Source organism: Enhydra lutris, unplaced genomic scaffold (assembly GCF_002288905.1).
Source record: "Enhydra lutris kenyoni isolate GAN:26980312 unplaced genomic scaffold, ASM228890v2 scaffoldscaffold1, whole genome shotgun sequence".
Classification (NCBI taxonomy): Eukaryota; Metazoa; Chordata; class Mammalia; order Carnivora; family Mustelidae; genus Enhydra; species Enhydra lutris.
The window spans coordinates 86,764,994-86,787,109 of record NW_019154085.1 but is presented as its reverse complement, the minus strand read 5'-3'; the positions used below and the strand labels follow the sequence as shown (position 1 = coordinate 86,787,109).

The window sequence follows — 22,116 nt, the reverse complement described above, 5'->3', positions numbered from 1 at the left end:
CCCCCCCCCCCCCCCCCCCCCCCCCCCGTCAAGCCTTTGGCATCATTATCCTCATCACTAAATCCTACAGAGTACAGGGCGGAAAACGGTGCACACCATTCACAGAACTGGAGAACTCTTAGGGGCGAAAGTTAAAGGGAAAGATCCCGGGTCCTCAATCCTGATCGCCTCTTCTTATACAGATATTTCTAATGACCAGATTTGAGATGCACATTAAGTTGTGTGGATTTCTCAGCACGTCTTCTGGAACTAAATTCTTTGCTCTTTTTCTTATTTATTTATTTATTTATTTATTTATTTTTAGATGGCAGAGCCAGAAAAAAAAAAAAAAGCTGCATGTGAACTGCCTCTTAGGGTGTGTGTGTGTTGGGGTGTGTATGTGATGAATTTCTGGATTAGATCCCAATACTAAAAAGTAGTTTGGCATTTTAAAAAAGGGTCTCTAAGTAAATTAACATAGAGCGCTGGGTTGACTGATCTCTGAATCCCTCTACATCTCACGGAGACCTCACTACAAAGTGAGGGAGTGTGTGTAGGAGGAAAAGGAGAAAGGCCATAGAGGAACTTAGCAGGGAAGGAAGAGCATAATATTAAACGGTATGGGGTCTAAGTTTTGGGATATATATATTTTTTGATATTGCAATTAAAGTAAAATTAAAAAGAAAAGACTCCACCTTTGCTCTGAAGGGATTGGTTATGTAAATATGGAAGGGATTTCCTGGAGAATACAGCTTTCTACTGTATGGTTAATTAAATAATCACTCAAAAGCTTCCAACGTGACGCTTCTGTCGTAATCCAATCAGGTTACATAGGTCCTAAACAAGAAAGATATTTTCCACATCTGGAAGTCAGCAATTTAGCAAGTACTGCACATTATTAACCAATTCAGAGCCCACTTCCCAGGGGAATTTTTTTTGAAGTTTAAGTGTTCTTAACCAATGCTCTGCTGTTTTGTTAATCAAAAAGCTGGTTTACACTGCACGTAATTGGAACTAATATAGAAGTAAATAAAGACAGCCAAATTTGAGGATGCTGAGCACATGCATTTATCGGAAAAGGAAGAAATCTCTTAGCCTCCAATGGTTCAGGCTCAATTTCTTAAAGAACTGTGATACTTTTTTTTTTTTTTTTTTTTTTTTTTTTTTGGAAGAGTGAAAGTGCTTGAGAACCTCAGAACACAAACTTCCAGTCCCACAGCCTTTGGACTTCTAGCAAAGGTAAAGGTGGAGGTGTTAAAGAGAACTAAACAACCTCACGCCAGCTTTTCTGCTTTAATATTATTAGTGTCACAGCCCCCTGTTTTCAGTCTGATGAAATCTGAAACAAATAATACCCTGATCCAACACCAGACTTTTACTTATATTAAGATAAACTGCTTTGAATTGTGCTTTGAATGTGTGCCTAAAGCAAGACTTTGAATTCAGGAGTCACTTGCAATTGTACTCAGAGGAGGGGAAAGCCACCACATGGGTAGTCACATCCATACTTCCAGAGGTGCATGTCTTTGTATTTTGTATGGGGGGGGGGGCAAAAGCTATCCAGCATGACCACAGCCACTTCTTACTTTAAGTTGCAAACAAGTAAATTTTCACAGTTGTTTACAGACTTACCTCTCTCCCAACTTGAGTATTACAATGAGAATAACTAGATAAATTAATCTTCTTCCCCACCCCATTACAGATAATTTACCTATAGAAGAGGCGCATTCAAGATCATCAGTCTAAAAGTTAATTATAAAAAAAGGAAAATTAATGATTTCCAATATGGGCCAGACATATTTTAAATATTATGTTTTACATTACTTGTAATAGTACATACTAAATATATGTATGATTTATCAAATTCCTCCTCTGAGATTTCTCTCTATTGTTAATGTCCTTTTTTCTTCCTCTTCCCACTTTTCCCTCCTTTTTATTAAAAAAAAAATGGAATCCAGCTTTCTCTAGAAGTTTGCTTTTCAGTCTCCCCACTTCCATTCCCATGGAAGAAGGATTCCATTCATTGCAAGGAGTGATTCCAGTCAAGATCCCACTCACTGCATTAGCCCAGGTAGTCATTGGATAGTTACAGTCGCAGACACTCATAGCAAAACCACAGGTCAAAGGGTCCAAGGGAAGGGCTAACAAATCACTTGTCTTTATTATGTATATTAGTGTCAGGTTACTTAGGATCTGGCTTGAGAGAGAGAGAGAGAGAGAGAGAGAGAGGGAGACTCGAGTATTTCCATTAAAAACACCTAATCATCTGATTGCTCTGGGCTCAGTAATTGTTGAAGTGGCAGGAGGCAGCCCCAACACTTAGAACTGGGAGTTCCGACTTTCGAGTATTTGATTTGGGGTAAAAAAAAAAAAAAAAAAAAAAAAAAGCGATTTTTCAGGTTCCCGTTAAGGGGTATGTTTGGATGATGGCAAGGGAAGGGTCTCTGAGAGGGGTGAGCGCGCACGTAGGTTGCCCCCCGCCCCTGCCTGGCACGCCCCTGGCACTCTGCTCCTCATTTGACCGAGAGTTCCCACCAACGTAGAGGCGGTGAGATCGGAGGAAGCCGAATATAAATTTGTTCCGAACACTCCCTTAGTCCGAGGGCCAGGTCGGGGACAATGAGGATCGTGGGATCAGCGGGATGCATAAGCGCAGGGCGCAGGGAAAAGTCGAGAGAGGACTGGTGCTTTCGGCTCCTCACACAGCAAAAACAAGTCCTGCAAATGAATCGCTCCTTCCCGATCTTTCTTCCCCATTAATAATCCATTTCGAGATTAGCGCAGACGAAGGGGATTAAAACAACAGATACAAGTAAATGTGAAATGATATTGCAATCGACATTGGAGGGAGAAAAAAAATTCTTTAGGATTTCTTTCAGTAAAATAAACTGCCTCCCTCAGGATTCCCTCCACCCAGGCAGGGTGAGAAGATGCACTTTTGTTTTCCAATTTCCTTCAGCCAGGATCTGGTGCCTGTCCCCCCATTCACCTCTCAATCTGTCAATTTTCCCAACTTTCACAGCAGTTCGCCCCCCCCCCCCCCCGCTTCCCCCACCTCCCGCGCCAGCCCCAGCTCCGCTCGCCGGCCCAGAAGCCCGAAGAGATACAATGTTTCTGCCCTTGAACACGCAGGCTGTAGAAGGAATTCGAATTTGGCCCAACTAATGAATATTTTTTTATAGCAAATTTTGTTTATTTTGTACCATGTGGAGAAAATAAAAAAAAAAAAAAAGGAACGTATTCTCGTTTTGAAACGGAATTGATCTTTCATCTAGAGGAATTATTTCAACCCTGTGTTGTTACGCAGGAGGTGGGCAACTTTTTAGAGTTGCAAGGAAAAGGAGATAAGGGAGACCCCTGGATTGGGGTTTGTGTGGAGGGGGTGGGGGGCGGCAGGGGTCCAAGTCAAGCCAAACGGTTTTCTCACGTGCAAACTTGCAATCCAATCCATTCGGAGTTGAGCCTAGGATAGGAGGGGAAAATCTACTTAAAAAAAAAAAAAAAATCAGGAGCATCTCTCTGAGAAACCCTCTTAAACAAAATCAAAACAGGACTAGAGAACCTCAGACCGACCCTAACATCCCTGCTGTGAGGCCCGCGGGCTGTGGAATCACGCACGTCACCTGGCCCCAGCAGGGTCGCCAGCTGAGGGGTTCTTTTTATTTTATTTTCCTTTATTTTTTGAAGTTAAGGCTGAATCTCGGCTTCAGTGCTTTTGCCAACGTCTTCCCTGAAAGGAACCAGCAAACTTCAGGACTCAAATGAGCGTCTTAATTTATTGATGCAAAACAGGTCTGCTTGTCGCCCCCAATTCTCGGCGCGCTCGGTCCCCCACGCCCCCAGCTTCGGTCCCTCCATTCGATCTCAGGGTAAGGCCCCGCCGCACAGGCGGAGGAGCACGTGTGGGGGGGGGTGTCGATCCCCGCCCGCTCGCCCGCCCGCCCGCCCTCCCCAGACCTGTACCCGCCCGAGAACCCCGCGACCCCCGCCCCGCCGCTGGGTCAGCTGACCTGGGTCGCTAGCTAGCCTGCTCCCCGCCCGCCGCCCCGTTTCCGGTCCCCGGGGTCCGCGAGCTGCGCAAGGAGCGGGAGCGGCCGCAGCGCGGAGGTGATGCTGGGGGCTGATTACCATGAGAAAGGCTGTGCCTGGAAAAGCCTCCTCCACGCGACTGTCAATCTCTCCAGGGGAAGGGGGGGCGGGGACGGAAAGGGGCCCTGTAGGAGTCACCAGAAAACTTGGAGTAAGTTGGATGCGACGCAGGCCCGAGGAGGTGGCTTTCGCCTCAACTTGGAAGGCTGTGGCGTTAAGGGCGCGGACGCCAGCAGCTTCGCCAGGGAATTAGAAACCAAAAATCCTTCCTTTCCTCCCTCCCTCTTGCCCTCCTGTCAGCCTTCCCTGTCCTTTATCCTTATTTTCTTGAAATTCTTTTCCAATTGCATTTTCTACATTCTCCTTTTTTTTTTTTTTTAATCTGATTATCTTCTTTTTGCAATCTCTTGTTTTGTTTCTTAGCATCCCCTCTCTCTCTCTGGCTCTCGCTCTCGCTCTGATTCTTTTGTGCCTCCTGTATGTGTCCAGATTTATCATTTAGTTTTGAAAACACAGTGTTTAATATGTAATTAATCTACCAGCAGGAGGTCAGGGACGCCTTAACTAAAATAACTCCCTGGGTCATCAGAGAGCAAGTTCACCAGGTGTCAGTGAAAAGTAAATCATAATCATAAATATAAATCAATATCTTAGTAATCAAATGGTTTCTTATCCTGAATCATATCAGCTCAAACGGATTTTTTTTTAAAGATACAATCTTCCTGGAAAAAAATAATAATACTTGAAAAAGAGAATTTATAAGTAAAACAATGTGAAAAAATTCTCATTTACAATGAAACTTTGGCAGAACTTAACAGACTTTAGAAATTATGATAGGTAATTTAAAGAAACTGAAACTGCTTTATCTTTTAATGTTTATTCAGAAAGCATAAAAAATTCCTAAAGCACCCTCACTTCAGAGAGAAACGAGTTTATTTGTACTTGCTAAACAAATTCACAACTTGAGTCCTTGGGTTGGTTTCTTGGCCAGGTTGCCCCATTACCTAGCAGGTGAGTGAACACAGGGCTGCTTATGTCATGAATGTGGCTATGTTTTTGTTTTCCTTATTTTTTTGTCTTTCATTCATTTTTGAGCACATTTGTGTTCACTTATTGAAATTCAGAGTTTGCACTTGTTTACAATTTACTTTGTTGCATTTTTAGAACTTGTTAGAAGTCAATTGAACATGTATATTAAGCTGCTTTTTAGGCCAAGAAAAATAAAGATGCATTAGAAAGATGCCTTTTATGCTTCATAATTATTAATTGACATTTTATGATGAATAATTAATCATTTGAATAATTTTGGTATCTCTGATCTGAACACATATTTGCATATCTAATGCTTGATTTTAGCTGTTTTTTTTTTTTAATCATTCTCTTAGGACAAAGAAACAAAATAACATTTTAATGTAAAATTTCTCTTTAGCATTTGTGTAAGTTTATTAAGTTGTATTATTCTTTCTAGATAGCCATAAAACTTCTTAACAATTTGTAAACCACTTATGTAGCAATAACATACAAATATGTGACAAAACTACAGTTAATTAGGAAAAACAATACCCTGTGTAAAATCAGTTCACTCTCCTCTTCAAATGCAGAGATAAGTACTGATTATGCACCATATTTTTCTTATTGGAATTTGATCATTGAACTTTTTGGTTATGTCTATTTATACAGGTCAAAAAGTGGAACACTGAGATAATTGACAAGTAAGACTTAAGGTAATTTTACATTTTTTTACTTATTAATATATAGTCTGATTTAAAGTCCTTTAAAAATGATCATGCAAATATGTCCCTGGAATCTTAATGCCCCTGTGTCAGTTGAAGTCTGAAGGATCTAATTCTGATGCTAACAGTGCAGATTACTACCTGTATGATTACAGGCAACTTACTCTAAACTTGTTTCCTTATCAACAATGTGAGTATGCTAATAGTGTTCATTCCTTAGGGTTTTTATCGGGAATTAAATGAAGTAATACATGAAATGTCATTACAATGTAGCTTTATTGTTATAATGAAAAGTTGAAAAAATAACACAGAACATACAGATCAATTAAAGACAGTATAAATTAATTTTGACTACTAAAAACAACTATTTAACTTTAGTATCATTCATAATTTTTGTATTGAGAAATGAGTGCCTTGTCATTAAGTGAAGAAATAAAATGGAAAACATCATAAGATTTATAGCTAGTTTATGATTCTTTAGACCTGTTCAAGGGATGCATAGCCATCGATATGAGAATAAATACAGTATTTCTTTATTATGTTCATTCAGCAGTTAATTTATTGTATTCAAGATGGTCATAATTTGGTTATAAATATCAGACTTCTTTTAATCCAAGTGTATAAACTTGAAGTTTCTCATGTTGTTTAGTAACATACTGTCTTTGAGTGTAAGGGTTAAATGTGCAAAAGCTCAGAAGCAGTCTTGAGTAAGAATTGTGAGAAAAAAAGGCAAATTTACAAATTTGGAGACCAGGAATTTGGCTGTCAAAGCATTATTTGCTGTAAGACCATTCATAATGAACTGAACATTCCCTTTTGGAATTGTAGTTATCCTGGGGTTTGTGCTAATTCCAAGTACCTATAGTGGGGGAGAAAATCAGTTTATTAAATGGAAAATGAAATCCCTAGTCTCTTAAACATCCGCAAGGCCAGATTTTCTTTTTGGTGCAAAAGCTGAAAAATCGATGCAAATGCTAAGGGGAAAAAAACTATTGCGATTTTTAATCCCAATACTGATGGCTCTTTGTTGTTGTTTTCTTTGACTCCTCAAAATACTCCAAGTGTCCCCTAATTGTTTCCTTTCTCAGAGAATTCCTTCCATACTCCTTGTAGGTCAAAACCACCAAAAGGGCCATTTGGACATCAGCCTGGGGGCTCAGAGTGGCCTGTACCTTTTTCTTTTCCCCTTTTGTACCTACAGATTGTCTGGTGACCTGGAAATAACTTCATACTGCTTTGCGGTCTTCTGTAATAGTCCCTATTCTGTCAAAAGGTCAAAATTATAAACTTTGTGCTCTACTCAGTTCTAATTTTGCACCATTCCAGGGGGGTGATTTTTGGTTGTCAGAGTTGTTTCAGGTATTTAAATATAAAAACCTTCCTCTCAAAAATGTTCTTCTCCATGATAATCACAACTATGCCATTATAATAGCTAAGAAAATAACAACAACAACAACAACAACAACAAAACTGCTTCTCTAGGCCTGACAGTTTTAGAGCTGACCTAGGGAGAATTGATGACTTTCTCTAGAAGTCAAGTGTCTGGTTCTATGTAGGACTTTGAGTCTTTCAGGGCCACCTTCATGGCCAACACCACATGCACGGGTTATCCACAATCATCTCACCTTTCGCAGATATCCTTCCGAACCACTTGTGTCTATCCACTCTGCACACTCTATCATGTTCCACTTCCAGTCTTCCTGGATGATTGTGTTAGTATTTGTTTTTCCATGTATGGCTTTATTTTGCCTCTTGGACCTAATACTTAGGCTCATTTCTCTAGTTACAACATTGACTGAAGTCAAATGCTCAGGCTGAATTCTTTCTCTACCTTTGTTGCCTGTGGCTTCACGGGTCAATTTAGTCTTCTCTCCAGACCCTCGGCTCCAGAAAGGCTTCTATGTGCAGTTTCCTCCTCACTAACCCTGGCTCCAGTGTTGGGCCCAAGCACAGGACAAATTAGTGATGAAGATCATGATACAGGTATATCTGGGAATAGTTTTCTTTCTTTTCTTTTCTTTTTTTTTTTAAAAGATTTATTTATTTATTTATTTGACAGACAGAGATCACAAGTAGGCAGAGAGAGAGAAAGGAGGAGCAGGCTCCCCGCTGAGCAGAGAGCCCGATGTGGGGCTCGATCCTAGGACCCTGGGATCATGACCCGAGCCAAAGACAGAGGCCTTAACCCACTGAGCCACCCAAGTGCCCCAATAGTTGTTATTTCTTATATAATTCTTTTATTGCCTGTTGACTGCAAACTGGACATATTTGACACTAGATTCTTTATAGTCTCCTCAATGATAGCCTATTACAATGGCAAAGATACAGATTTGGGAATTAGATGAATTGGATTTGATTCCCTGCTTTGTGTGTATTAATTGTGTATTGAGGACAAGATATTAAACTCTTATGAACCTCATTTTAAAAATGAGCAAAAGAAAGGTGCTTGGCTGACTTAGTAGGTAAAACATGTGACTCTTTATCTTGGGGTTGTGAATTTGAACCCCACGTTGGGCATAGAGATTACTTTAAAAAAAAAGGGCAAGAGAAAACTTAGGTTTTAGCTGATTGTGATGAAAAAATATGTCTGATACAGGATACATGTATCAATAAGTAGGAATTCCTTCCCATGAATTATCTGAAAAATATATGAAGTTAAATTATAAAAAAGGAGTGTAGATGTAGCATGTGTTTTAGTTATTAATTTTATTATTTTAATTATTGTTATTTATTTTATGATTCTACTAGGAATTATTTAACTGGTTCTTTCATTATACAGGCATTAATGTTTACTGATAACAAAATTAGAAAAATAGGAGGTACCTGGAGGGGTACCTGGGTAACTCAGTTAGTTAAGCGTCTGACTATTTAGTTCTACTCAGGTCACGATCTTGGGGTCATGGGATCGAGCTCCACGTCAGGCTCCACGCTGGACCTAGAGTCTGGTTGGGATTCTCTCTCTCCCTTTCCCTCTGTCCCTCACTGCTGCTCACATGCATGCTTTCTTTCTAAATAAATAAATAAAATCTTAAAAAAAAAAGAGAATAGAAAAATACCATGGAATTTTTGAATTTATAGTAGAAAAGGTGTGTGTGGAGGGGCTCGTGATTTCATGATAACAAACACCACGATACTAGCCTGTAAGATTATATATTTCACATGTCCATTTGTAATTGTAAGAAAAAGGTATTTTCCCGTGTCATTCTCCCCATGTGATGTGGCAAGGGAGGGAGCAGTCTTGTAGCTTGCTTAGTGTGGTCAGAAAGTGTCAAAGATCCCATTAGCTCAAAGTGAAAGGAAGACGATCTTAACACTGTCCAAAGCTCTTTCCCTACTCTTACCCAAATCTTAGAGCATTGAAGGAATCGTGGAAGGGGTAGAAGGGATAGAATGGCACTGAGAACTTTGGCCTGCAGTATCTTCTTCCTAACCCTCAAGCTGAGTGCTGAAACATCTACTTAAAAAAATAAAAATAAAAAAGTAAGACTATGTGTATAGCACAGATATTGCTTCACTCTCCTGCCAGCAAATTTGGGAGTGGGGTTGGTCAGCAGGCCCTGGCATGATCTACTGTGTATGTGACTTTTCTACCCTATGCCCTAGAAAGGAGGGAGTCAGGGGAGGACTGGGCTGTGGACACAGGGAGCATATTGGTCCGATGGTTCTACAACAGTGCGAACCAGGCTTCTTTCTCTCTTTCTGGAACTAACTTTGCTACATACACACAAAAAATCTGTTCCTATTAGGTTTTTCCTTGACTGTTGTGGAACTATAAGTATGGCTCCTGTGGCAAAGGGGTAATTCTTCTGGGTTGAGGACAGCTAGCTTACCTATTGTTCTTGGTGTATGTCTGGACCCTTCTAGACAAGAGGGACAGAACAAAAGTGAATGTTCACAAAAAATCTTGGCCTTTCAAAACAAGAAGGAAAAATTAAAACCTCATTCTTTTAAAGCTTAATTTATCTATCTAAAAAATATTTAGAATTTCAGTTTAGAGAAATCATCATGATCCTGAGGTATAGTGTTACCTACCATCATCTACAAATTATATAGAATATTGGAAAAGTATTTACAATGATTTGCATGATCCTTAGGTAGAGACGATCTCTATTGAAGTTCTGCTTCTACTAGGAAGGGTTCTTGTGTGGCTGAGGGAAATATTCAGGACTGGGTGAAGTATGCTTGCATTTGCAATCACTTTGAACTTTGGATTTGGAGCAAAGTAATGTGTTTTATGATATTGAAGCAAAGTACCATCACTTGGAAATTTTTAATAATTGTTTCATTTAGGATCTCTAAATAGTAATTTATTTGACAAAGGAAGGTGATCAATCATTGATGCATGTTTCCCAATCCCCTAGAACAGTGTCTATTATATCATAAATATTTGTTGTTTTTTTGTAAAATCTGACATTCATTAAGAAACTTTAAAGGGAAATAAAGTGATCTCCCATTTCACACTTGTAGTGACTTGGATAAGAATGAGGATAAATGAAGATATCAGGCAGGGACTATGAACTTAGGGACTTAGACACACACACCTCCTTTTTATCAAGTTATGTACCCAGTTACATTATTTAACATAAACTGTCTTATTCCTCTTCCTCTGTATCAGTTTTATACCTGGCCTAAAATAGATGAACATATGCAGAGTTATGTGTATATATATTTGTCTTTCTCTTTCAATGACTCTGATGAGTCTTTCCATGGTTGACTTTATGTAAATATATTAAATTTTAATAAGAGTTTTTTCCTGAAAAAAGAAAGAAAGCATAAGGAGAAAATGGACTGGACTAGTACAAGTATGGTTTGCTTACAAAGGCAAGTGTGAATTTTCAGTTTAGGATAAATGATCTCCTCACCTGCTAAGACCACACAACAGCTAAAGGAAGAAAATGAAAAGATGAGGAGTTGTGTTTTGTTTCTCCTTTAAGTAAATGAGCAGTCTCCATCAACCAATGGTCTAGATGATTCTCTTGCCAGCAGTTTCATTTTCATGTAGAATAGTAACTGGTTGCCCAAAGGTCTTGAGGTGAAAAGTGTGAGCCCTATTTACAATGCTTTCTTTCTCCCGTACCCTTCCCTCTCTCTTCTTCCCTCTGCTTCGGGTCCTATTTTGTACGGCTTTTACCACTCCTTACCTTTCTTTTGGTGCTCCCTGTTCAGAGGAAAAACTATCTAAAGATAGCCTTGTCCACAGTCTTCAACAGGCTTAGCTTTTAAATAATAAGCTATAATAGGAAGATTAGAAATTTCCACTATATTGCAGAAACCTACCCAGAGCAAACAGAATGTTGACCTGAAATATTGTAAGGAAGGCAGTTCAATACCATTGCTGTATGTTCAGTGCCTAGCGTGGAGTTTGGTGGCTGAGAGGTGTGGAAGTATGTCTGTTGAATGAATGAACGCATGCATACGTGAATACTGCAGAAAGGAAGCCAGGCGTAAGACAACAGGTGCCATTTGTTCCACATGACAAATAAGAATCAAAAGGTATTAATGTAGGTGCAAAAATCACCTGTGGTCATAAACAGGATTCTGACATTATTTTTGAATTCTGAGTATAAGATTTTATTTCCAAAATGAAATACCAAAATCATTTACCAAGCAATAGAGATATAACAGTCTCTCAGTCACTCACTTGCAAAGGAAATTTTCAATACAAATAAAGTCATACATATTTATACTAGGGTAATTCAAAATAACTTCCTCACATAAGCACTGCTACGTTCAAATAAAATCTTGCCAACACTTCTGAGTACATTGCTTTAAGGGAAAAAAAATGCTCCCTGTAGCGTCCGAACTATTTAAAAATCTTGCCAGCTTCTTCAACATACATCAGTTATCTCTCTTTAAATCACTGACAAGAATTTAAAAACTGCTTCATCAGAACAACTGTTACCCTTTCTCATACTCTAGTTAGAACCTGATCTTCTAAAAAGGACCATATTTACAGCTTCTTTTGAAATTTTGAAACCATTTGGCTGATATGTTTTTGCTACATTTTCTTTTCTTGATTTAATTACTGGGGACATTTGCATGAAAACAGGAGGACAGAGACATAAGATTTTTGTCTTATGAGTTCATCTGTTTCTGATGCTTATTCCCCACCTGAGATCAGTATTTGTTTTATTCTAATTGGGAAGCCAGGAGCTGGATTGGAAATGAAGTTGTTGGAGGTGAAATAATAATAGAAATAGGGACACAGGAGGCTAAGGGACTGGTGGAGGTTATGATAAGGGATTTTCTCCTAAGTTACTTATTTACAAGTAGTCATTATGTCAGTGACACATGGTGTTTTATTGAAAAGGTTAGAAACCAGGGAACTCTACAGAACTGGTTGGTGCTTCTCTAAGGATACCACACTCAGGCAGTCTCTACTCAGTTGTAGGTGTTGACATGCATCAGAGAAAACAGTCCCACAGAAACTCTAGAGATGGCCACCAGAAGTGGGGAAGGAGATAAAGCCAAATGCCCCACTAATTCTGACCGCCTTGCAAATGCTTGTGGTTTTTCACAGGAGAATCAGAGAAGACTATCAGGATGAATTCTGAGCATCTTCAGCTGGATTTTCATGGGTATGTAGAAATATACGTGGTCAGAATTGAAGTCATAATCTTCTAACTTGTCACGTTCTGCCATATTCTACAGCTTGCTGAAGGGCACAACTGTCTATCCAGTCTTCCAAGCCCAAATTCTGAGGTGACTTTTGACTTCTCTCTTTTTGAAAAAATCCATATGTCATCACCCAGCAAATGCTACTAATCCTTACCTCCTCGAATTTCTCAGATGTGCTCACATTGCCCAAATCCTCCATACCGACATCCCTGCCCTATCTCGGGTACTCATCATCTCTTTCCTGGAAGGCTGTGCCCACCTCCCCACTCGCTTTCCTGTTCCCTGTCTTTTCTCTCTCATGTCCGTTCTCCACACCATGACCAGAGTTAACGAGTGATGGGGAGCATATCTGACAGTGGCGCTGCTGAGCCTAAAACCCGTCAGCTGTTTCCACATGACATCCCTGTGGTGCTTCACAAACTCACCTAATCCCAAAGATGGAGCCCTGAGGACGGCTGTTTTCATATTTATCCTTATTAATTAGTACTTATATTTAGCAATTTAAGCTTTGCTTCTCTTTCACAGCTTTGGGTAAAACTGAGGCTCCAAGTCGGCGGGCCACGTTAGTCCTGCCTGCTCCCCCGGTTTGAATACTGCAGTGTGAGAGGCGCAGGGCCAGGGCCGTAAATCATGGGTTCTTTAGCCAAGCACACGAGGCCCTCGGAGGTGGAACGTGTCCTCTTCTTCACTTTCCTCTCCTGCCAATCTTAATGGCACATTACACTTTCATACTATAGTTTGTATTTTCCCGTAAAGAAACCTGTATCATTCCCAATGTTAGGGATGTTGCCTATGCTATTGACTGGGAATATTCTCTCCCATCCCTTCATTTGGCTGACTTCTGTGTTCATTCTTTAACTCAGCTCACATGTCCTCTCCTCCTGGCTCCCCTGTGTCCTCATGGCACTTGACTCCCTTGCACGGCTCTCCTTCCTTTATATGTCTACTCTCAACACAGTAGAGAGTCCCAGGAAGCCAGGGACACTGTCATTTTCATCTTTATGCCCTATTATGGGCTGATTGTTGTATCTCCCAGAATTCATTTAATGAAGGCCTAACTCCCAATGTGATGGTGCGTGGAGGTAGGACATTTGGGAGGTAATTAGGTTGAGATGAGTTCACAAGGGCAGGGTGCCCACGGTGGGATTAGTGCCCTTGTAAGCAGAAGAACACTGAGAACTCGCTCTCCTTCCGCACATGCATGAAGGGAAGGGCACATGAGCCCCCAGCAAGTGGTGGCCACTTATAAGCTAGGAAGCCAGTTTTTGCCAGGAAGTGAATTCCCTGACACCCTGGCCTTAGAATTCCCAGGTTTCAGAGTTTTAAGAATTAAATGTCTATTGTTTAAGCCACACAGTCTATGGTATTTTGTTGTAGCAGCCCGAGCTAAGACATAGCCTCAACTCCAAGTATCTGGCACACGGTGGACACTTAAAAATACATTTTGAAGTGAACGCGAATGTCATGGTACAAGTTAATTTCCACCACTGGACAAAGAACTCCAGGCACACACGTGTTCTACAGACAATGCATTTAGCCGCAGGAACACTCTAGCCTTCCTGCACTTCATATTAATAGGGGACCCAAAAGTTGGAAAGGTCTCGTAGTAGTTTTGAATAACTTATATTTAGTTTAGACATGCATTTGCAAAAGTATTCAAATAAAAATAACTTTCACATGTAAAACATTTTCAAATTTCAAAGCTTTTACATATGTATTATCTTCACTTGATCCTTACAATAAACTTTCAAGGTTGGCAGATATTATTATGCCCAATATGGAAAAGCAGGAAATTAAGATTTTGATGGAGTAAGACAAAATAATCAAACCCATTTTGGAAGTCCCAAGTATGTTTCAGATATGGAAGCATCTTTGTGAAACTGGCAAAGAGCAAATTTTAGTATTCTTCTGTGACAGATGAGGAAACAGGGTGTTGAGAGGACTGGCTCAGAGTCACAGGGGGCCACCGTTAAAGGCAAATTGAACTCTATCCTGTGACTCAGATTAGTCCTGATGCATAAATGTACATTTATGTGTCCATGTTAGAAAGGGAGCCTTGTTTTTAAGAAAGCATCCTGAAGAAATTTTTTCTTTTCTCGTCCATAACTGGTTTGTTACTTCTCTTCAGTACATAAAGACAGAGTTTTTCAAGAGAGTAGTTTGGGAGCAAAATTGGAAAACTATTTTGGTTTATTTGAGATGGAAGAGTAGGGGCAGCAGGGATCATATTGAGTCTAAATATTTAAAAATAATTTCTTCCTTTTGTCATAAAGTCATAAAATACTTAGTTTTAACTAAACATAATGAGACCATCTCAATATATCTTACCTGTAAGTTTCTAGGATTTTTTTCTAATAAATGTGAAGCCCAAGAAAAGGTATATTTATTATAGTTCTGTTGTTGAATGAAAATGCTACTTCCAGCAAGGGACTTTTACTTCTGTTTACTTAGAATTTTATAAAGCAAATTTGGCAGATACTCTTCTGAGGGGAGAAAGACTTCACATAAGTTAGGATGGTAGATAAAAACACATTATTTATTTGTGCTTTTCACTCTTGAGAGGCCAGTAATACAAAATAAATTCTGCATAGCCTATGAAGCAACGACTAAATGCAAAGATATTTGTAATCATCCTCCTACCTACCCTTTGAAATTGGTTAGTTTTACAAAATATGTCCTTCCTTATGTGTAAATATGTTAAAGTTAAAATGTGTCGGTTAATGCATCAGGATTATGAGCTAATTAATAAATTCAAATATGTGACAGGCACTTCATTTCCTAAACTAATGAATTGCTTGACAATTACACACATGTATTACATAGTTATTCATTCAGCAAATGCTTACCAATTGCCTACTATGTGTTGGTAGGAGAAAAAGGATACAGCAGTGATCAAGACAAACTTGATCTTTGCAGGCTGGTGAGGAAGACAGACTGTGCGTGATGAATGCTACTGGGAATATAGACAGCAGACCCATCCAGCCAAAGGATAGCTACAAAATAAAGTAAAGGCAAGAGTAGATCTTCCTAATGCACAAAAGTTCAGGTCTTTGAAATCCATTAACCACCATTGAAATTAGTTTAAATCACCTGTGACATGTTATAACCTTTCCAGGCGGGGCTAAAGGCACGTTGGGACCTCAGAGCAGGCTGGGAGGGAGAGAGGAGAAAGCCTAGAGTCAGTTTCAGGGAGGGAGGCCAGTGTTCCAATGACAATAGCTAGAGGACTTTGATGCATAAAGCTCATGAGAGGCTGACCTAATATCCAGGGCTCATTCTGATGGGCGGTAGTTCTTCTTGCCAAGTATGAGGCAGTAGCTCTGAATTTCTGGGGGCTCTGTTTCAGTGGAAATAGGACCCCAGTCAGCTGCTGGGTCTCATGGATAGACTCTAGCCACTGACAGGAGGATCCTGGCAAGGACTAGACAGATTATCATGGGAAGAGCCTCAGACTGGGGTTCGGGCCAAGGCACATGTTCCAGGAGAGAACCAAAGTGTGAAATGGGCACCAAAGTGGGTACAGTGAATAATCAGAAGGGACTGGGTGTTGGGGGTGGGGGGCTGCTCCTTCTGTGGCTTTAGGGTGTGTTGGTCCCCCCTAGATGGTAGGTTTGGTCTCTCTTTCCTCAGTGCCCTCTTCCTCCAGCCACCACAGCTCCTTTCTCTCACATCTCTTTGTATTCCAGTACTATCCGTGATGCCCAAATAGAGAATAAGGCCTCTGTGTGCACCAAGAACAGTTCATAGCTTTTGAATGCGGATTTGACTTTTGTTGGGATGATATTATTTTCATTGTCAGTTCATTAGAATATAGGTTGTGCTTGGGTTTTTGCTGTGAAAGGCATGGTGCTTAAAATTTAAACAAATATAAACAAACAACTTTAGTATTTTGGTTTATTGACTCTAATGGTTAGACTTTTTTTTTTTTTTTTTTTTTTTTTTACCTAGAACAACAAAAAATGATAGCAAAACTATAAAGAAGTCTTTAATCAGTGAATGCATGAATTTTGTTTCCTTAGGCCTTTTTCCTCTTGACTTGTGAGAACCAAATAGCGTATCGGTATATGTTGTTCCTATGTAGTGAATTATGTCTTTAGAAGTAAGCCCAATAGATATAAGCTTATCATTTGTTTGTGTTTTTGCTCAACTTTATTCTTTTTAAATATCACATTAAAAGATGGGATTTTATTTTCTGTTTGAATGTAGCTTCACTCTTATGTCTATGTTTCCAGGTGCATTTATATTATATTATATTATATTAATATAGAAATATATATATTAATAAATATATATATATTTAAAAGGTGGAGCTACACAGCACAAACTTTAACTCGATCACTTTCCACCTGGCAAGTGATCTTGGCCACGTCCCTTACTGTCATTGGACCTTAGTTTCTATATCTAAAAACTTAAGATAATAGCACCAACCTGATGGGAACCGTGATGGAGAGCAGATGCGACAGTGGGGATCCAAGTGCGCGTTGCTTGTAAAGCTCCAGTGCAGGTGTTTAGAATTTATATTCAGATGCAGGTTATGCTCACATCATATAAATTAAAATGTGAATGCATTCAAAAGCTCAACCAGTTCCTGAGGCAAAAAATGTGAAATGGCAATGACTAAGAGGGTCAGTGAAACTCTTGGCTTCTAACCAATCCTGTACAAAATCTTTCCTAACCACATATTTTGAAAGATGAGGAAAGATAAAGGAATGAGAGGACTGCCCTTTTTCTCTAACCCTTGAAACATTTTTTTTTTCCCCCAGGAAACTGAGCTATGGAAGCTTGAGGCCTAACTCAGTACGGAAGGTGGTCACTCAAAGAACTGTTTAGAATGTTGTGTTTATGAAAGTGAGGTGCCATGAATATGTACTTGTATCAGACAGAGGTGGACATGATCAGAACAAGCTTGTTCACAGAGGCCTTCTCTCTGCTTGGCCATGAGTTACAAAAATCTGACATCTGGACGCGAAATGCTTCCTTGAACAAAAACTGAAACGTGTGTGTGTGTGTGTGTGTGTGTGTGTGTGTGTGTGTGTGTAATATGTAAAGGAAGAATGAAATTGAGATACCAAACTCTTTCATTGACTCAAGTTTAGGGCCAGATTTTAATAATGCAGCTGTCCAGATGTGAGACACTAATGAGAACATAAGGAATTCCTGGATAGAAAAGGGATGGTTGGCCCAATGGCCTGTCTCCTTCAAGTTTATTGCAACACACCTCTCTGTGTTGTCAGCATATCTTCCAACCCCTTTGCCTACATAAACATGTCCAGCTGTCTCTTAAACTCATTTTTACTTTATGTTTCACTCAATGGACTTATTTGGTAATTTGCAGTGTTTTCCATATGCTGGTAGATCTTTGAATGATATAGTCCTACATTATTACTACTTCTTAATTAATCACATGAAGTATTTCAATAACAAAATATAGCAGATATCATTGGAAATTTGGAAGACATCAAATATACCTATAATAAATTTAGAAAGAAATAACTGTTATTTTGTTAATCTATGTTTTCATCTTTCTCAAAAATGTGAAGAGATAGATGGGTAGTGATTAAGGTGGGTAAATATAAAAACTTTCTTGCACTGTATTAGTTTCACTAAATGTTTTGTAGTAAGAAGAAAATGCTAAGCTCAAGGGATATAATAAGGAAAATGATCTGATGTTTTATTTTGATTGGGTTAAAGCCATATTCCAGATAATATTTCCTTCCTTGATTATATTAATATTTCAGGCTAACATAAATTTGAGTTGAATTATTTAAAAAATAGAATCAGTTCTCTGAATCAGTATAGAAAAGATTTTCTGTTAAAATCCTTTTTTCCAAAATTTTCCAGATTATTAGGGACCAGGGGACTTGGGTTGAATTCTTAGGTTGACCCTGGGTCCTTCTCATTGGAGAATACACCTAAAAATTTCCTTGAAGGTTTGATGGGAACTCATAGAAGTGTAGAAATAACCAAATGTTCATTAGCTGAACATTTTGCATTTTCATGTTTGAATACAATTATTTTAAAATTATTTCAAATATATGTGTGTTGATTTGATGTGTGTGTCACATCAAATCATATGATTATATGTCAGTTTTAGTCTTTTATTGACAAACACTTAGGGTGACCAACTTGTCCAGGCTCACCTGGCATTTCCTACCTTTAGCCAGAAAGTCGCACTTACGGTGAAATCCCTCAGTTCCTGGCAAACAGGTACTACACAAACACATATGGAAAAGAGAATCTGCCTCTAAGATTTGCTTGGCTTCTTGTCTGCATACTCTTCAGACTCTGGGAACTCAAAAAGTAAAGTGTTACATCAGCATTAAGGATTTTACTCTCTTGTTATAACGGCCCATGTTAGGGTGTCAGCGCCTTGGTGACTAGGGTGAAAGATGATCCATGTGATTTTTTCCTTTTGTTTCTAAGCTCAGATGCGCGATGTTTTATCTAAAGAGAGAGAGAGCTGGAAAATGTTTAAAAAATCAAACCTATTTTCTTCCAAACGTTTCTCCCTCAAGTCCCTTGCTCTCTAGACATGCTCTAAGATACATTTTAAATCTAGCACCTTGAACGACCTCCAAAATCTCTGAAGCCTAAGTTCTATCTTATTGCCCAGATTATAGTTGGAAAAAATTATCTACATTGAGTGACTTTCATCTTATGTGCCTCATAACTGGAGGGATTTTGCAAGTATTTTGCTATTTTTTAAATTTGTGGACAGTGACTTCTGAACTTTCTCAGGAAGGAGGTCTTAATAAAAAGCATGCCTGAATCCACTTCTTAATGATTTTTAGCTTCAGTGAAACCGTTTACAGGATTCCTCTTCCTAACAACTGCTCTGCCAAGCATTGTATAAAATAGCATTCTTCATGGTTAGATGATCCCAAGGAAGGTGACCAAAAGATTTTAAATACAGAGGAACAGAACCAGCCACTCAATCAGAATTTGTACTTGTTTCATATGTGTACTGTGTCTCTGGAGTAGCACCCTGTTTGGTGCATGTGTGTGTAAACACGTAGCATTTAGCTGCAGATCGTGTCACAGATTTCTTTCCTGGTCACCATGCTGCATGACTGATCCATTTCATATGATGTGTTTAGTATGGTTCATTGCCCACTGGTCTTATTATTTAACAATTTGCATTAAATTGAATTTTCTATTTACAGGTATAAATGGAAATTTTGGCTTCTGAGAATTATTTACTGGCTAGAATGCTCTTGGTTGAATTAGCTCTGCCAATATTGGATTGTGTATACCTGGAATAAAGTTTGGCATATTTAATTAGAATATCATCATCGTGAAAGATCTTTTTATTTTTATGGCTAAGCTTGAGCTACTGAGGCCAGATCAGTATCATTAGTCTAGGAGACATTTACCATAATTCTCTAGAGGTTTTTAAAAAACCATGCATGTTTCTTGATGGATCAGAAGAAGTTAAATTAGTGGTAATGTGTATAAATTACTCAAAGGTTCAAAAAGCTTGAAACCTTCATCATCTAATATAACATTTTGTTGATAACTGGAAATCTCTCATTTTAAACTCTTGGTTTCCCACAGATGCAAGGAGCTAATACTTATTGACAGCCTACTGTTTGCCAGCTCGGGCTACATCCTTTATCTATTTTGTTTCATTAAATCCTCAAAGTATCTTGTGAGGTGAGCATTACATTTATTACGGTTTTATAGGAAATGGGTGCTTAAGAAAGATCACAAAGTTGCCTGCACACCTGCCCAGTGAAACAGTAGAGTCACTCGGAGCCATGGCTGTGTGCAACTCTTCCAAGTCCAAAGTGATCTCCATCTCTCCTTGTTCTTTGGCCTCTTTTCCCATGCCCCGCTCCCATTCAACCTGTTAGTGTTACAGAAGATGCTAACACCATTCCCTGTTTTGGGCTGTGGACATGTGGTTCCATTCTTACCTTCTGTGCCTGACACACTCTTAGTTTGTTTTCAGCTCCAGCCCTGGAATGGTCACCCACGGTCACTATCCATACTGGATCTAGGGGAAGTCTGGCTAAACTCCTAGGACATTGTGTGTGTGTGTGTGTGTGTGTGTGTTAACATTTTTATTTTTAGCTTCTTTCTCTCTAATTTTAAAACAGATTGAGATAGTTGAGCCATTTTAAATCTTTTAATTGGCCCATTTTAAGCCTACAATTCAGTGCTTTTTAGCATAGTCATGGATATGTGCAACCATCACCAGAGTCAATTTTTTTTTTTAAAGATTTTATTTATTTATTTGACAGAGAAAGACACAGTGAGAGAGGGAACACAAGCAGGGGGAGTGGGAGAGGGAGAAGCAGACTTCCTGCCAGCAGGGAACCCGATGTGGGACTCGATTCTAGGACCCTGGGATCATGACCTGAGCAGAAGGCAGACACTGAACAACTGAGCCACCCAGGCGCCCCACCAGAGTCAATTTTATTTTTTTTTATTTTTAAGATTCTATCTTTTTATTTGAGAGAGAGAGACAGCATGAGCAGGTTGAAAGGGGCAGGGAGAGAGAGAGAAGCCAACTCCCCAAAGCAGGGAACCTAATATGGGGCTCAATCCTGGGACTCCGGGATCATGATCTGAGCAGAAGGCAGATGCTTAACTGATTGAGTCACTCAGGCACCCCCCAGAGTCAATTTTAGAATATTTTTGTCTCCACAAAGAGAAACATTACATACACCCTTAGGTCTCACTGCTGCCCCATCTCCCTAGCCCTAACCAACCACTAATCTTTCTGTTTTCAGACATTTGCCTCCTGCAGACATTTTATATAAATGGAATCACATAATGCATGCATGGTCTTGTGTAACTGGCTTCTTTCACTTAATATAATGTTTCAAAGTTCATACATGTTGTAGCATTCGTCAATACTTTATTCCTTACCATGACCGAATAATACTCCGTTATGTGGATATACCACCTTTTATTTCTCCAATTGGGTTGTTTCCATGTTTTGGTGATTGTGAATGGTGCTGCTATGAACTTTTATGTACTATCATCTGTTTGAATATCTGCTTTCAATTCTTTGGAGTATATATCTAGGAGTGAAATTGCTGGGTCTTAAGTCTGCGTTATACTTTTTGTGGAACCCCTAAACTGTTTTCCATGGCAGCTGTAGAATTTTATATTCCCATGAACAATGTATGATGGTTCAAATGTCTCCACATCCTTGTGGAAATAACACTTGTTATTTTCTGTTGTTTTGCTTGTTGTTGTTGTTAGTGTTGTTGATTTTTTGGGGGGGGGGGTTGTAGCCATTTGGGTATTAAGTGGCTTCACTGATTTTTAAGATCTTCTAAAGACTTTTCAAGCAAGCTTTATTCTATTCTCTTTTGTGCTCTCAAGAATGATTTATAATTCCTTTAAATTTATCATCACATCCTATAATCTCTCTCTCTTTCTCTACCTTCTTATCCCCTTCTTGAAACCAGAATGGACAGTCTTGTTTCTTTTGTATTTCCAGGGCTGAGGACATGCTTGTGAATGAGTGAGTAAAGGAATGGAGGGAGTTGGGAGGACAAGGAGTGCTGGGAAGTAGCATTTCCTTAGGATCCCTCCATTGTGCCAGACACTGTGTAACACCAACATGTCTTATCTCATTTAATTTTCATAAGAATAGTAATAACATGTCCATTTCACAGAAGAAATGAACCAGAGACAATCTTTCATCACCCAGCCACTGAGCATAGAGCTTGACTTCAGACCC

General features: G+C 39.2%; 1 long non-coding RNA gene across 1 annotated transcript; it reads left to right on the top strand.

The window, feature by feature from the left end:
• The first annotated feature begins 5,751 nt into the window (after positions 1–5,751).
• Positions 5,752–17,227, top strand: LOC111144237. The gene is made up of 3 exons (XR_002640377.1): positions 5,752–5,792; positions 12,322–12,379; positions 17,183–17,227. It is a non-coding gene; the product is annotated as an uncharacterized LOC111144237 (long non-coding RNA).
• Positions 17,228–22,116: the final 4,889 nt, after the last annotated feature.